Genomic DNA, 10,583 nt, shown 5'->3' on the forward strand with positions numbered 1-10,583 from the left:
GCAGTAGAGTGAAAGGGCATAGAGTGGAGGAGCATGTTGTGGAGTAGAGTGTTCTATTGTGGAGTGGCATAGAATGGAGTGTCATGTCGTAGAGTGGAGTGGAGTGTCATAGAGAGAAGTGGTGTAATTTGTCGTACATTGGATTGGCGTGTCAAAGAGTGGAGTGGTATATCATAGATGGGAGTAGTATGACATAGAGTGGAGTAGAGTTCAAAAGAATGGAGGGGCATATAATGGATTACAGTGCTGTAGAGTGGAGTGGTGTGTTGAAAAGTGGAGTGATGTCTCATACACTGGAGTGGCATATCACAGAGTGGAGTGGACTGTTGTGTCATAGACTGTGATAGAGTGGAGTAGAGTGGTGTAGGAAGTATAATTTTCAATCTCTCTGTAATATCTTTGTCTTTGAAGAAGAAATACAGTCAGCAGAGTCTCTATGGTTGTTGATGTTATTTAGTAGTGTTGCACTGTGTTTAGAGACCACTTTGTATTAATAACCAATCAGAAAGTATTTGACTTCTAAATTTTATTTCTAAACTAGTTTTGTATTGGTTTTCATTGTCATGTGACTGAGAATGTGTGTTTCAAATGCTTTTCTAATACGTATTAAACTTTATTTTGGGGTTTTACTAGTATTGTACTACATTTATAGCCTAATTTGTATTTAGGCAAATAATTGTCCTTCTTTCCAAATCAAGTTGTTGATATTATGTACTTCCCGAAGGGCCAACCATTTAACTATATATATTTATTTTTCTAACTCCGTGTTCCTCATTCTTGTATATTGATGTATGAGCAAGATGATTAGAGTTTGGCATGTTGGACAGAGTAACAGCTTTGGGGTCAGAGAGCATGTCAAGAAAGGAAATGTTGAAAAGAATTTCGGGATCAAAGGAGTTGAATCAACATGGATTGATGAAAGTGGATTGAAATTGAACCAGCTAATACCTCTGCTTTCTTCTGTTTGAAATGCGAACTTCCCTGCTCTATGATTATCCACTGTGGTGCCTATGATATAGGACACTTAACTGGAGTTAACCTAGAAATTAGGATGAAGGAGAAATTGTCTATGTTTCTAGACATGTCTACGTTTCCGAACGCACATTTTGTGTTCTATAATATTTGTCAAAGACAAAAGTTGAAGTGGTCTACTTTAAATGCTACAATGTTTGGAAAGACTTGAAGACATGTCAATAAGACTGTTTCTGCATTCCTTTGAGATCATCAGATGCCTTCCCCTATTCATTTGATTATCAAATGTTTCAATGCAGCACTTTATCGTCTTGTACATTTAACAACCTATGGAAAGCTTTTTTTCCTATCACATCTATAACTTGGCTTGACAACCATATTTAAATATGTTTAGTTAAAGAAATACTTATTTTTAACAGCCACCCTATATTGTTTTGAATTTTATTTTCTTATACACAAGTTTTCTTTGAATTGCTGTTTTTACCACTGTATTTTCTAGATACTTTCATGATAGTGCTGCAGTATTCCGTAAACCATTTAAAAATATTAAAATTAATAAAACTATTTTTCGCTACTTCTACACAGTTTGATAAACTACCTCATTCCTTCCTCTATATTAAATCAACAGTAATAATATATTTTACATGAAAACATCACGGGTGGGATCTCGGGACCAGTATTGGCTCAGGGAAAGGGGTGCTTGCCCCCTCCCAATAATAAAAACAATAGAGGATTGCTGGGAACACCCAGGATGTGGAGAGGGACCCTGCATTTCCCCGCATCCCTCAACACAAAAATGAGGCTCCGTGTGTCATGTGTTGGCACTAGGATACCCAAAATGTAAAAAATATGGAGAATAAAAGAGCATTAGGAGCTGCTCATTTATTATGAACTGGTCCTTAAAAGAGCACCCATAAAGCACTGTGAGGGCTCTAAAAACTTTTTGGGGAGCTTATTTATTTCCCTAGAAGGGGGAGAGGTACAGCCAAACATTTTTTAATATTGGGGGGGGGGCTGCAGGGAGTTCACCAGCAATATTAAAAAAGCAATAAGTCTCCCAGGTCATTGAATCCATGTCACCAGGAAAACTTTCCATCGTTATTTTAAGGCACTTCTAGCTGTATCTCTTCCACTGGAGTGAACAGCCCGCGAGTGGTGGGTTCAATGGCTGTGCTTTGCAGCTTGAAAATGTTAAAAAAGACTCAAAGATATTAATTCTCTCTTATTAATCATTGCAGTTTGTGAATTATTGAAATGTACAATTCGTTGTAATTATTATTGATTTTTTAACAAAGACAATACGTGTGCTTTATATATGTTGATATCATGGTGCCTTCATCAAGCAAATAGCCCACATTTTATATTTTAGTGTTCTGATTTTTCGACAAAGTCAGTTAATCTTCTTACATAAAATGACCCCAAGGCCCTGCGCTCAACCAGGCAAAAGGAGGAGAGTTGGGCACCAGTCGGGGCCGGGCACAGGGCCCGACCTGCAGCTAACCCCACACTGGGAATGGCTGAAGGCCGTACACACTGTAGAGTTAGAGGCAGAGCCTGGACACAGGCCACGTCCTGAGGCCAGCCCTACACAGAGAATGGCCCATGAACATGCACAGTGTGTGGTTGCCTGCCCACATGCGGCTGATGCTCTGCAGCCTAGACCATGCCACATAAATACATACATATATATACTCGTAAGATGCATTCAGGGGCCCACTTAGGGTTTTAAAAGGACTTTAATTGTACGTTTGCAACGCGGGACCTACAAAGGGAGTGAGTTAATTTGGGACAATACTACAGATCCCAGAAATCCTTACGAGCACCACGCCCTGCCTACTGAGGGTGAGACTGTGTGATTTAAAACTCCCTGCGCTGCTAGCATACTCACCTTTGACCTTTGATAAAGAGGAGATACTCGAAACGCGCCAGGTCATGGATTATTTCACCAAAGAATGCTGATGCGAGTTTCCTGCATGAAATAAACCTGTTGGTTACATCTGCTGTTGTGTGCGCTTCTAATGCTTTGGGCGTTTGGTGAATATCTAAATAACACGGCAGCCCTGCCGTGGGAAGCTGCACCATCCACATGACAAAAGGAGGCTGCGAGGTGAGAACTGAATCTACGCCCGGTATGCAGCACAACAGATGAGGACATTCTGAACTCGTAAGATGCATTCAGGGGCCCACTTAGTGTTTTAAAAGGACTTTAATTGTATGTTTGCAACGCGGGACCTACAAAGGGAGTGAGTTAATTTGGGACAATACTACAGATCCCAGAAATCCTTACGAGCACCACGCCCTGCCTACTGAGGGTGAGACTGTGTGATTTAAAACTCCCTGCGCTGCTAGCATACTCACCTTTGACCTTTGATAAAGAGGAGATACTCGAAACGCGTCAGGTCATGGATTATTTCACCAAAGAATGCTGATGCGAGTTTCCTGCATGAAATAAACCTGTTGGTTACATCTGCTGTTGTGTGCGCTTCTAATGCTTTGGGCGTTTGGTGAATATCTAAATAACACGGCAGCCCTGCCGTGGGAAGCTGCACCATCCACATGACAAAAGGAGGCTGCGAGGTGAGAACTGAATCTACGCCCGGTATGCAGCACAACAGATGAGGACATTCTGAACTCGTAAGATGCATTCAGGGGCCCACTTAGGGTTTTAAAAGGACTTTAATTGTATGTTTGCAACGCGGGACCTACAAAGGGAGTGAGTTAATTTGGGACAATACTACAGATCCCAGAAATCCTTACGAGCACCACGCCCTGCCTACTGAGGGTGAGACTGTGTGATTTAAAACTCCCTGCGCTGCTAGCATACTCTTCTTTGACCTTTGATAAAGAGGAGATACTCGAAACTCGTCAGGTCATGGATTATTTCACCAAAGAAGGCTGATGCGAGTTTCCTGCATGAAATAAACCTGTTGGTTACATCTGCTGTTGTGTGCGCTTCTAATGCTTTGGGCGTTTGGTGAATATCTAAATAACACGGCAGCCCTGCCGTGGGAAGCTGCACCATCCACATGACAAAAGGAGGCTGCGAGGTGAGAACTGAATCTACGCCCGGTATGCAGCACAACAGATGAGGACATTCTGAACTCGTAAGATGCATTCAGGGGCCCACTTAGGGTTTTAAAAGGACTTTAATTGTATGTTTGCAACGCGGGACCTACAAAGGGAGTGAGTTAATTTGGGACAATACTACAGATCCCAGAAATCCTTACGAGCACCACGCCCTGCCTACTGAGGGTGAGACTGTGTGATTTAAAACTCCCTGCGCTGCTAGCATACTCACCTTTGACCTTTGATAAAGAGGAGATACTCGAAACTCGTCAGGTCATGGATTATTTCACCAAAGAATGCTGATGCGAGTTTCCTGCATGAAATAAACCTGTTGGTTACATCTGCTGTTGTGTGCGCTTCTAATGCTTTGGGCGTTTGGTGAATATCTAAATAACACGGCAGCCCTGCCGTGGGAAGCTGCACCATCCAGATGACAAAAGGAGGCTGTGAGGTGAGAACTGAATCTACGCCCGGTATGCAGCACAACAGATGAGGACATTCTGAACTCGTAAGATGCATTCAGGGGCCCACTTAGGGTTTTAAAAGGACTTTAATTGTATGTTTGCAACGCGGGACCTACAAAGGGAGTGAATTAATTTGGGACAATACTACAGATCCCAGAAATCCTTACGAGCGCCACGCCCTGCCTACTGAGGGTGAGACTGTGTGATTTAAAACTCCCTGCGCTGCTAGCATACTCACCTTTGACCTTTGATAAAGAGGAGATACTCGAAACGCGTCAGGTCATGGATTATTTCACCAAAGAATGCTGATGCGAGTTTCCTGCATGAAATAAACCTGTTGGTTACATCTGCTGTTGTGTGCGCTTCTAATGCTTTGGGCGTTTGGTGAATATATATATATATATATATATATATATATATATATATATACGTGTGTGTTTGTGTGTGTGTGTTTGTGTGTGTGGGTGTGTGTGTGTGTGTGTGTGTGTGGGTTTGTGTTACTATCCTTGTGGGGACTTGGGTGTGATAACACACTCACGCTGTGGGGACTTGATTGCACTGTGGGGACCTGAACCCAAGTCCCCACAAGGCAATGTCCTTTAAATGATAGAAAATGGCTTCAGGAACATCTGTGCCAATTTTTACAACTTTTAAAAAAATTGCCTTGTGGGGACCTGTGTTTCATCAAGTGTGTTTATATTTCTGCTCGCTCTGCCCCTGTAGACAGGTGGCGGTACTGCAGTCTTAAACACACTTTGCATTTAAACACACTTTTATCACCAGGAACACAAGTTAGCAGCAGAAAGCACAGATATTTCAAAGGAAAAGCTGCAAACCCCTGTGCTAAAAAAATATTTTTCAAGCAAAGTAACATTTTCCCTGTTTAATAAAGTGTATTTACATGAAAATTTGAATTTAGACTATTTGAGTTTAAAAATTGTTAGTGGTTTATAAACATTGCTAAAAGCAATTTGGGTACGTTTTGAATCCCAGATTACATCACTTTTGCAGTTTGATCCTTATCTGTAATTAAAGAACGATGGTGCATTAAAACATAATACAATATAAACTGATCCGATCGTTTTTTGCAATTTGATTACATATTAATATGCACTTTGGAATACGTTCTTAAGATGATGGCTAGATGAGTGAATGCCTAGAGTTGCATTGTGCTAACAGCTACGCTCTCTCAGAAGCCAAACTGCTTTAATGTCATGCCCACACCATGGGTAAGTTTAATTTTAACAGAAAAAGTGTGTTCTTAGAACATTAGTAACATTTTTGGAAAATATATTCAAATATTGCCATAAGATGAAATTACATTGAAATCCTTTTAATTGTTTAATTTCCAAATTGTTCCCAATGCTTTACAAATTAAAGCAGCTTCTTTCCCAAAGATGGGTGAAGAACAGTCATATAACAAGCATTGGCAAAGCCAACAGGTGTCACCTACGAGAAAACTACTGGCTTTGACATAGTTTTTTGCCCTATTGTACAGCAGCGTGCCTGCTCTGCTGCATGGATGAAATTGAAATTATATATTTTTTAAAGCACTATGATTCAGCCAAAACAGACCACATCATGACACTAATTTTTTTGCTGGCAGGAGGGTGGGGTCGTGTGAGGGGTCAACACTATCAACGGAGACGGTGGGGAAAAGAAAAATCCCTGACGCTGCCACAGCTGATCTCAGTACATAAAGAATTTGTCAAAGCCTCCTTGGCCTTATTCAATTATAAAATGCAGACTCTGATATATATCAACCTTAGTGAAGTAGGTGCAGAGATACAGGGTCCTGGTTCACCCTTATCAGTGGCTATCTTTTAAAAGCCAAAACAGGGGAGGTGGATAGGAGACTAAATCCCTATCTTGCATTAGGGCTTACAGTGCACTTACTACTGCATTGGCACCAGGCGGGCAACTAGAGCTAAATTTCGGGGGGGGGGGGGGGTGCTAATTCTTCCAACCACAGACAGAGTGGCTGTAAGAATGGGTGAACACAACAAAAGCCTCATTTACAATTAATGGTCTTTTAAAGACCTGTTAAGTACTCGGGTGCGGCTGCAATTAGATGCTCGCCAGCCCCGCGAAGATGTCAGCCCGGGCTGGCACACACGACGGGGGGGGGGGGGCGCTGAAGCCCTGTGAGCCCAATGGGTGTTGCGCGCCTGATTGGCACCCATACTTATTACAGTTTGTACTTCGATTTTTCAGCTAAGGTGCAACGTTCTGCTGTAAAATAGGCCACCTCATGTTGGTGTCCACTTCAACGTGCCCTTCCTGTGTATTTAAATATAGTTTGCCTTCCTAGACCTCACCAGTTTAACTACAGCATACTGCAGTAGCATAGGCTGTGCTCAACCACCTGCCTTATGAGTGAAAAGGTCTTCAAGCCGGAAGTATGAAGAGGATGCAGCGTTATGCTAGAGCTGCACACTTGGAACTCAATTCTTGACGTTGGCTTGACATCATGTGATTCTGGCCTAATCACTTAATCTCCCTGCGCCTAAAGAAATTGTACATGACTTAACTGGTGCTCATGTAAAGTGCTTCAAAGTGGAGTGACACAAGCACAGCACTGGTGGGAATGAGGCATATACAGAAGTATGTGAGATGTGGCTTCTGTTGCTTTACCCTGAGAACTTTTGTGTGGGTAAAGTCTACTAATGCAACCACAGCCATGGGTGAGGATGATATAGACTACTGCTCAGGTCTCAAGATTTGTCATGAGGTAGCTGCAGCCTGTGAAACATCAGTACTAGACCTACAGAGAAGATGAACTGCCTGTGTGTTCATATTCCTTCCTCTTTCCTTCAATTGGGAATGTTACTATCATCTGCCTTGAGAAGAAAATCAGGCAGGACTTCAGGGTAATGACCTTCGCACATAACAAATGTACCATTAACAAGCGAATAGGCCTGTGCACCTGAACCTCCTGAAGTTGATTCCCCTTCCATAGTGGGAGATGGGCAATGCTGGTAAGAGGGTACATTTGGAAAGAAAAGCATGGACTGCATGGACTGTGCCTAACCTAAGACCTTGAAAGCCTCTAGGCAGGGAATGAAGCATCCAAAACAGAGGGCCTCACTGATCAAAAACATTTGCTCACAGCATAACATACATCAATATCAAAATGTATGGTGCACATAATTGCTGTACACAGCTGAACTATTTTAGCTACTCAAAGCCCTTACTATGACTATACACTTATTCTGTATAAAGATGACTCAATCCTGGAGAGCCTTATACTCGACCCAAGAGAAGAAAGGCTTTCACCGCAGACATAGTGTGCATAAAGAATGGACAAGTATATCACATTTATGGGGTGAAAAATGTCTTGTTTAAAAGTGAAATATTTCTTTGGCATAATATGTTGTCTATGGTCCTATTGGTCTGCAGTTGGGAGCAGAGATTGTGGGATTCGCTTAACTAGACTATTAAGAGCGTTTATAAGTTTTGGAGGTCTACCTTTAGCAAGGAATTTACCATACAGTTCAGTTCATACGTCTTTAGTTCGAAATATTTCATCATAAAAGACAATCATAAAAATTAACTCAAACATCATTCCCTAACCATTAAAAACACTCTGGCAAGACGAATCATCGAGTAAAAATAAAAAATTATGTTACAACAATATAGCATATATACGATTAAAGACGTACTAAAATATATTTATAAAAACAGATTTGGAGAAAATAATCAACTATCTGTAAGGTGCTTGCCTCTGATAATCCACGACCAACCCAAGAACTTTGCAACTGCAATGACCACTAGTTCTGTTGTGTCGGTCATCATTATCCGCAGCGCCTCCAGCCCCACCCGTGTTCTTAAATTTTTACAAATAGGTTTTAACCATTTGTTCCGGGGTGCTGAATAGGCTGGGCAAGCAAAAAAGAAATGGCCTAGTGACCCTTTTTGGTCCTCACACCAGGGGCAAAACACATTTTTCTGTCTAAGCCATTTACTGGTGAATGATCTCAACGGAAGCGACCCGACCCTAAACTGGTGAAAAAGCTTCCTGTCACCACTCTTGGTGATGGTATCCCAGTAAGCCTCTAGAGAAGGGTCAAGTTTGTGCTCTAAGAACCTACCAGACAGGGAGGTGTTATCTGTCTGTGCTATGAGTTGTTGTCTTACTGTGGACCAATATAGAGCTTTGAATTCTTTTTTCGAGGGGAAGACATTATTATTCGGAGCAGACCAGAGATGGCTTAGGCCCATATTTTCCAGGAGCATTCTTACTTTTTTGAACCAGAGAATATTGCCTGATCCCACCACAGATCTGACATCCAAGATTTCGTTAGCAAAAAGTGCCAGTTCCGGGGTTGTCCACACTCTCCTCGACAAGGCAACAGCTCTGAAACGTGCTACATCATCAATAGGGTGACAACCCAGGTCAAGTAGCAGTGGCTTCAAGGGGCTGGACTGGGGAAGGCCAACAAGATTACGAAAGAATTTATTTTGAACTCTGACTAATGGTGACAGGTCCGAAAAAGCCCATAAGTCCGCGCCGTACAAGATCGCTGAACTTATTTTAGCATTGTACATTATTAAAGCAGGACCTATCCTTTTGGTCAGTGAGGTTCTCTGTTCCTTAATTAAGCACCCTGTTAGCTGAGCAAACTTCAGAGAGAGTATGTCAAGCTGGGGTTTCCAGCTAAGCCTGTTTTCCAATACAACCCCAAGGTAAGTCATGACTTTAACCTGCTCTAACACATTGCCATTCAAACTAACATGGCCCAACTGCGATCTATTTTTAGATAAGACCATAAATTTAATCTTTGATACATTGGCCTGTAGATCATTATCTTGGCAGAATACCTCAAACCTGTTTAGGGCGGACTGGAGACCCTTCTGCGTTTTAGATAGAATAAGGGTGTCATCCGCAAAGATAAGTAGCGGGAACTTATTACCGTCTAGACCAGGGGCATCTGTAGGGAATGCTGCAAAGTACTGCACTACCCTGTTGATGAACAACAGAAACAGGGTCCGTGCAAGTACGCACCCTTGACGTACACCCCGGGAAACCGGAAATCTCCCTGTAACCTGCCCCTGTTTGCCCCATCTGACCTGCGCGAAGTTTGCTTCGTGTAGTCTGATTACTATTTCAAGGAGTTCTAGGGGCATCCCCAGTGTTCCCAGTGCATCCCATCGCTTAGGTCTTGGAACTAATTCAAAGGCAGACTTTAGGTCTACAAACGCTGCATAGATAGTTCTACCACCCAGAGTAACAACCTTCCAATAAATTAAAATAAATCTAAACACCTGATCAATCGTGCTTACACAGGATCTAAAACAGCTTGTAAGAGGGACAAGACATTCTCTAGGTCCATCCAAATCTGGATCTTAGCGAGCACCATCCTAGCTATAATTTTCTGAATGGCATCTATTAAACTGATGGGGCGATAATTCCCTGGAGCAGAACGATCCCCCTTTTTAGGTTTCGCCTCGCCGAAAGCTGCGCAAGCAGACTTTCGCGCAAGGCGAAAACTTTTGTTTACCATTATGGACAAAAGTCCCGCCTCTCACTTCCATTGGCTAGCTCCATAAATGGAGGCTAGCCATTGGAAGTGAGATCTGTCAATCATGGTCCGAGGCGATTCGTGGGCGTTCCGGGGATGTTTTTCTCATCCTGCCCTTTTTAGCACGTCATGCGGCTGTTATTTTTTTTTTTCGACGCCATGTTTTGATCATTTGCCGGATCAATGTCCAGGTGAGTGCGCCCCCCTCCCGCTGTCCATTTGCCCGTTCCCGCCCCCCCCTTCCGCTGTCCATTTGCCCCCCCCTTCCCCCCTGTCCGTTTGCTCGTTCCCGCCCCCCCCCTCCCGCTGTTCGTGTGCCGCCCGCGCAACTGCCCCCCCCCCCCCGGCCACTGTCCCTGCGAACCACGGAGAGCTGAATCCCGGCAGCCCCATCAACCCCGCGTCAAATTGTGTATTTCGCTTTGGCATACAAAGACACTGTGCGCACCATAAGGCACCCCATCTAGGACTCAGACCTGCCTGTGTATAGGGATAACCGTTTTGCGTTCAGTGTTGTAATTCATTAAGTCAAATTTAAATGGATCTGCGGGGATGCAGT

The sequence above is a fragment of the Lissotriton helveticus genome, chromosome 6, assembly GCF_964261635.1.
Source record: "Lissotriton helveticus chromosome 6, aLisHel1.1, whole genome shotgun sequence".
NCBI lineage: Eukaryota > Metazoa > Chordata > Amphibia > Caudata > Salamandridae > Lissotriton > Lissotriton helveticus.